This window comes from Centruroides sculpturatus, unplaced genomic scaffold (assembly GCF_000671375.1).
Source record: "Centruroides sculpturatus isolate CEXI.00-Female unplaced genomic scaffold, Cexi_2.0 scaffold1759, whole genome shotgun sequence".
In the NCBI taxonomy this organism is placed as follows: domain Eukaryota; kingdom Metazoa; phylum Arthropoda; class Arachnida; order Scorpiones; family Buthidae; genus Centruroides; species Centruroides sculpturatus.
The window spans coordinates 70,905-78,457 of NW_019386042.1; positions in this window are offsets into that span (position 1 = coordinate 70,905).

Below are 7,553 nucleotides of genomic sequence, written 5' to 3' on the forward strand. Positions count from 1 at the left end.
TAACACGTGTTCTGTTTGTCAAGATCTTCTTTTTCATAGGTAAATTATTAAATATTGTGGAATCGAAGTTGAATCTGCAAAAGACGAGTCTTTTTCAGATTCATCTCTGATCCCACAGATTAAATGTTTGCCCTAGCTGATTTTCCAACATTTTTTTCTAATTAACACGGGTTGTGGTATTGATAACTATATCGTCTTCAAAGAGATGATGACTCAGAAATTCTTCACTTATTTTAATTCCTTTCTTGCTTTAGTTCAGACTTCTGAAAACTTTCTCTAATACAGCATTGATTAGTTTTGGCAATATTGAGTCTGTTTGTCTAACTTCTTTTCCAAACCCGATCCTTGCCTTTTCTTTATTCGATTATATGGTTGCTATTGCTTCTTTTTATATCTTGTGATTACAACAATGTATACGCTTTCTATATCATAAGATTCTCAGGATTTCACTTCTGCATATAAACAAATACGTTCAAAAGCTGTTTCGAAATCTACAAAAGCAAAACAAAGTGATAAATTATATTCTTTACGACATTCAATAAGTTCTTTGATTTCTTGAATGTTATACACTGTGCTAAATTTCCATCGAAATTCTATTTCTTATCTTGGTTGAGTAGAGTCCAGTTTAGATTCTAATCTATAAATATTTTAGTAAAGATCTTGTACATATTGGATTAAAGGGTGATAGGTTTGTAGTGTTTTGTTTTCTGCCCCATCCACTTTGGAACAATGCAATAACGTTCTTCTTTTCAGTCTTCTGGTACATCAGACTTCTTGATGCATTGAGTGAAGAGAACTGCTGAAATACTAGCGAAATCTTCACCAGCTTATATATATATAATGTGCTTGTGTGCATGTATACTTGCACTATTTTGTTTAATAATATCTCTAGATAGGACAAAGATACTCTAAAGAAATTTGGCGTGATAAAATATAATTTTATACGAGGCAGTGATTTTATTAAATTTTGATGATAAAATGTCGAAGGAGTGGAAAGACAGAGCGAGGTTATATGTGATATCTCGAATTTGGTCGGACTCAATAAAAGTGTTACTCGTTATTGGCATTTACAGTATTTTAGAAATCCATCTTTATCCCAATAATTAAGCCTGTTCTGCGTTTTTAAATAATTAATAATATAAGAGTTATTTTTTAATAACACTTCATAAAAGATGGCGCCATGAACAAATTTGTTTTTCTGCTAATGTGTATTTTTGCCCGGAAAGTTACGCAACTCGTTGCTGCTATTTTCTGTAACTTTTTTACTTAAACGTTTGTAAAAATTCTAAAATGTTTTCAATATTCCTAACTTTGTAATTTACATGACATACCGTGGAAATTTTTGCATTACAAAAATACCATAGGAAGAAAAAATGCTGGATTTCTCGCTGAAGACAGGCACTAATTCAGAGAAGAAAATTTGGAGAGACTTGCGAGTGTCGTATGTAATCAATGCGATTTGACACTGCAGCAATTTAAAATGAAGGTATCTTTACAAAAACACCATTACATACACTTTGTGCTATTTTTTTATCTCTGGACCACAAAAATTAATTTCTTTAAAACTTTAAAGAACTGGAAAATGTTCCAAAGCACATTTAGTACGATAAACTTTATATTTATTTGCATACGTTTTTGGAAAAATGTTCATGTACTAGAGCCCCTTTAGCCAACACTCGAAAACATCGAGTGACGTTTTCATTTCCCCGGACGAGGACCTAGGGATTAGATTTCGGGAAGCAGTGTTGGTGTTAAGTGACGGTGTCGTTTATGGTAACCAAGTGTGATATGTAAATGATTGAATGCAACGAAGAAACTAGATAATGGTTGAATTGTGAATGTTATCGTGAGTGGTGTTTATAAGGATGTGTTGTAATGAGAGTGATTAAATCGTCCAAATAATGAAATTCCTACTACTTCTTTTTCATCCGCAATACAGTGAAGACTGGGTTAAGTGATGGATGAAAGACTTCAACGTCTTTCTACCTTTCCACCACTCCTCTGTAAACAACACCGTAACATCGTCAGTCCTTTCTCTTAGGTCTTTATCGGTCTTATTCCTTTACCTCTTTCTGAGTCTAAAATTCTGACTGATGGATTAATACTTACCTGGCACCGAGGACAGGTTATTGCACTCCAAACTGGATCAGATGGAGCGTGTAATTTGTGGTATATATGTTGCTAAATATCTGACAATCCTGTTATAATAATTTAATAAGACTGAGAATTCCTTTAGAAGAAATCTGTAATTGCGTAAGACTTATTTATTGCGTAAGACTTATTGAAAAAGTTGTGTAAACATATTGATAAAGAAGAAAAAGAATTGTTTAAATATTTAAATGTAAATTTAAAACTAGTATCTAATTTAATGTTAGATAAGAGTTCTTTCATAATTATATTATATGTAAGTAAAAACGGTTATCTCTAAATAACTATATAGAACATTTTCTAAATTGCTATCAAGTAGTATTGAGAAGGAGATATACTAAGATTGATTGATTTGTTAATAAGTAGTACCAGCCATAAAGCATTTGTGACCGATAAATTTGGTCAATAATAGATGTGATCTACAACTAGGTATAAGATGGTATGAGCGATTCACACAGAACGAATCTGACATATGTAATACTCCAATACGTGTTAGATCTTGATAAAATTCAAAGACCCGCTATTCTCATATTAGATATTATCTCCAATTCGTGATTAGGAAGGTTTGAATAAATGTTTACAATATATATAGTGTTTTCTAGGAGAAAATGTCTTTCTTCTTCACCTCCCACATTTTCAAAATAGTTCTAAATCAAAATATTTTATAAACAATAGAATAATTCTTAATAATTATCGCAAAGTAACAGGTGATTTACATTCAAAAACTGATCTTTCCTGTTCCTAATCTGAATTAAATCCTCAAAACTCTTTATCTTTTCCATTGAAAGTCACGTTGGGTATATTGCAAATTTCCCTCACTGTTCGTTTAAGACAGAAACAGTTCAGAAACCCAAAATATTTTTAATATAATGAACTTTAAATTCGTGACAAGAATGTAATTTAAATATCAAGTAATCATTCACTCGTTCGTTAATTAAAAAACTAAACGTCGAAATATCCATAAGAACAAAAAATAATAATAAATGATAAATATTTCTATAATAAATAAATATCATGTAAGACTGCCAAGAGCCTTCTCGGTTCAACAACCATAGAATTTGCTCTATATAAAGTAATGTACAGTGAAACTTTATAAATAAAATAAAAGTTGATGTATTGAGTCATCGGAACTGTCAAGTTTAGTGTCAAACTATTTGACAAAGTAATTTCATAATTAATAATTCATCAAATTGGAAACCGTTTTAATAGTGAAGAATATAATTTGATGAAATCACGTTGTGAATTTAATTTTATAACTTATAAATTATATATTCGTTCAAGCATCTCTAAATTACTCGCTCTCAATAGTGGGTAAAGTAGTATATAACTATAAATTTGGTTATAAATTTGATAGATAATGCTAGTTGTAATCGTTTAAAATTTATTATTTATATATCATACAGCACGATGGTTCTTTATTGTAGAGCTTATCCATTCGTGTAATGTTAAAGTGCCAAATTGAATCGTTAATATCTTCAAGACCTATGAACCGTACTCTCAGATGAATGTATGAAGTAAGAGTTATCATGAAAACTCCCCTCTTATGAAGTTATTGATGACTAAAAGTACTTGAAATCCCTTTAAAAAAGTGGTGAAACTGGTTTAAAAAGTAGAGATCAGCAAAAGAACTAAATAAAGGAAACTTTTAAAACTTGAGGCATAAGAATAATGGAAGTAGAGTAAGACTCAACATGTGAATAAAGTACCCATTACCCTGACTACAGTTATAGTATTGAATGAATTAATGCCGTCATGATAATAAATAAAAAAAATAAGCATCATCACAGAAAGAAGGCTTCGAGAAGCTTTACTTTGTGCTTTAAAGTCCTTAAACGCTTTACAAGTATGAATGTAGGTACTAGCAATACGAATGAAGTATAAGCTCTTATATTTTGTACACGTACAGTACAAAACACATACTTATTGTATATAATTACATGTCACATACCTAACTATTTTTAGTATTTATTTGATTTTTTTCCCTTCATTTATTTGTTTACATAGGTAAAGGAGAAGGAAAGACCCTGTGTTAAGAGACTTTACATTAACCACCATTATGAATTTTTATTATTGAAACAGTCGAGTTTATCTGACTCAAATATCGTTATATCAATTTACTAACATAAAGGAATTCAAGTGTGAATTTAAATGATAGTAATAAGGTTAAAATTATATAAAAATTTAATAGGGATTAGTAATTTTAAAACATTTCATAAGTAAAAAATTAATTAGTTATATAGAAAATAACTGTAGTTAATTGGATTAACGACCTGTGGATATATAAAACATTTCATTATATACATGTTTTATACAATGATTTACATTATTCATAATAATTGATCCAGTTATATCTACAAAAGAGAATGTGGAAATTGACCCATTAAAAGTTTTGTTTATAGTTTTAATTTCTGATTTATTTACCAGCTTCAGTTATAATTTCAGAAGGTATTCTTTTATTGAAATTTAAAAGATATACGAGCAAATTAATAAAATAATTATAACCTGAGCTGTGAATATGAAGTGAATATAAAAACTTTAAAATTATATATATAAATTATATATACAAATTCTGTTTTATAGTGTGGTGGTGTTTACCATTTTCTAGTTTAATAATGTGTTTGGTTGTGCAATTTATTAACTAAAAAAATTAAGCAATATTAAATATATGGATTAAGGATACAGTACGTACAGTACAAGTCATATATTCCTCGGTTTTATTCACCTTAACTAATATAAATATTGTATTAAATGCTCGAAATAAAACTAATTGTGACTATGTCCATTTAACTTAATTACATTTGAAATTTCTGTAGCAACAAGTTGCTTAACTTCCACAGCATTTAAGATTTTAGTAGCGCCATTTGTTATCATATTTTATTAAAAAAACTGCATGTTTTTAACTATTATAAAATAACAAAAAGCTTAATTTTGAGGGTGTGCATTAGTTTTATTAAAATAACAATTATAAATGCTATTAACGAGTAAAATCGTCATTAAGTCCGACCCTACTAGAGATAAACATGACCCACTCTTATTTCCCATCCCCTTGATCTTTAATCACACAAAATTTATTAACTTCAATCTTCCTAATACAGACAAAAGTAACTTTCTATGGATAATTAGAAAGTCAGTGACACTATAATAAAACCTTATATAATAATCAATTTCATGTAAACACTACCAAGTGACATTCAAAACATATCTGTAACGAAATCTGTATTTTTACAGACAGCAGAAAACGAACCTTTAAAAACATTAGAAAACATACAAAAATTCATCCGGAAAATTGTTTCCCTATTTATAGAAAGAAAATTTATAATTTTTGGAAAGAAAAATTTGCATTTTTTGGTGCAAAAAGTATATCTGGTCTGACAAAAAAATGAGAAAAAATTTGTTTGTCACCCAAAAGACTCCATTATTAATTACATTATTAAATATGCTGTAAAAAATTAATTTTATAAAAATTTCTTTAAGTGTAAGTTTTCTTTCTTAAAACATTAAATTATAACTTATTTTTCATTAATTATTGAAAACATTACAATGTTTTGGTATATACATTTTAGTCTGCTATTTTATACACCATTTTTTGTTGTATTTCAAATTATACATGATGTTTCATATGTCTAGATATAAGATTTATCTTGATCATTGTCCTTTCTTTGACACGAAAACAATAACACTGAAAGAGGAGGAATGAAGTGAAATCATTTTTCTTGCATTTGGTGTGAGCGCTTTCAAAGAGTTTAGCATGTTGCATTCAGATTTGTTACTTATTTCATACCATGATCTAAATGCAGCCTGTTATATTTTTGCAAGTTGTTACGGAGTGCACGTCTTTACTACAGAAAAAATTATTCACACAAAACCAAACTTTACCTATAAAAAAGCAACAAATAGCAACCGAATTTCTAGTTGTCTATACTAATAGTCACTTTACACATGTATGTTTAAACTAGCTTAAAAAATAAACTCTAAAGGCTTCTAATTTATGATTATTCTAGAATTATGAATAATGTCTATTCTACTCACAATCTTTTGTAATCGGATTAAATCAGTGTTATTTATTAGTTTAAGCAGTATTTAATTTTATTAGAAACTGATGTGTGCAATTCGCAAAAAATCTCATACCAAACAGTGATAAAAGCTGAATTTGGAGTTAAAGAATGAAATTTTTATCACATTGTTTTAATATATTAAATTATATAAGACATTTAATTAAACAAATAAACTCCAAAATGCTTTGACAAAACAATTTCATATAAGTGCATTAAAACCATATCACAATTGATTAAATAAATAGAAATTCAGTGTACTAAAAAGCACTTAAAATCATAAATTGAATATTTAGAATCTACTGTACGAACCTTACCCTTAGATGTATTTGACTGTTGTTCTCTCTTTTGGTTGTATTTTATGTGGAATTAAGCAGAACATTTCTGCAATAAACTTATCATAAAGGAACATATTTTATTTTCTACTTTTATATAAGGGAATGCATGTCAGACTAAGATAAAGATGATTGTCGTACGGTCTATTACTACTTTGGGTACAAGATTTCTGATTCCATCTAAACTGCTACTAGCGAAAATTAAGACAGAACATTGAAATCAGCAATGTATAAAAAGAACAAAAGAAGCATTAAATCAGCTATGTAAATCAAGTGATTGAGAACAATTGCAACAAATTGTCTTTCAACTCTGAGGAATGAATAAAACCATTATGAGCATTTTCAGCAAATTACGAAGCTGTTCTGTAGTTTTTAGTCGTTTATTATAGTAGATAAATAAATCTACTATTAGGCCTATATGAAAAATAAATTCGAACAGTACTGTTAAATGGCTTGAATCTACTTAAACAGGGGTGTCCAACCCGCGGCCCGCGGGCCGCATGCGGCCTAATAAACGTGTAAACAAAACCGATAAATTTTTTAAGTTTATTTTATCTATTTCAACGTCATAAACTAAAAAAAGAAATTTCACAAAGCCGTAAACCTTTATATGTATTTTATTTTTGAGTGGTAAGGAAATATTTTCAAATACTTGGAAATGTGTGAATGAGGAAGGAATACTAAATAAAGCTAAAGTTGAGACTCAAAGAATTATAGTTCCAAATTCGGGGAAAGGAGAGAAAGGCCAAAAAATAAATAGTGAGAAAGATTAAATAGACTTTCTGTTATGCAAATATGGACCCTTAATTTTCCAACTTTCCTCACTTCTTTATCTTTTGTCCTTTCTCTCCCTTCCCCGCATTTGGGTCTATAATCCTTTGAGTCCAACTCCGGCTTTATTTAGTATTTATTCCAGGTTTGCATGATTTGGCTACTTTGCGCCAAAGTTGGCTACCCGTTTTTTAGTTTGCCGTAAAAAATATCATTTGGCGCATTGGCTATTTTTTGGGCTACATCT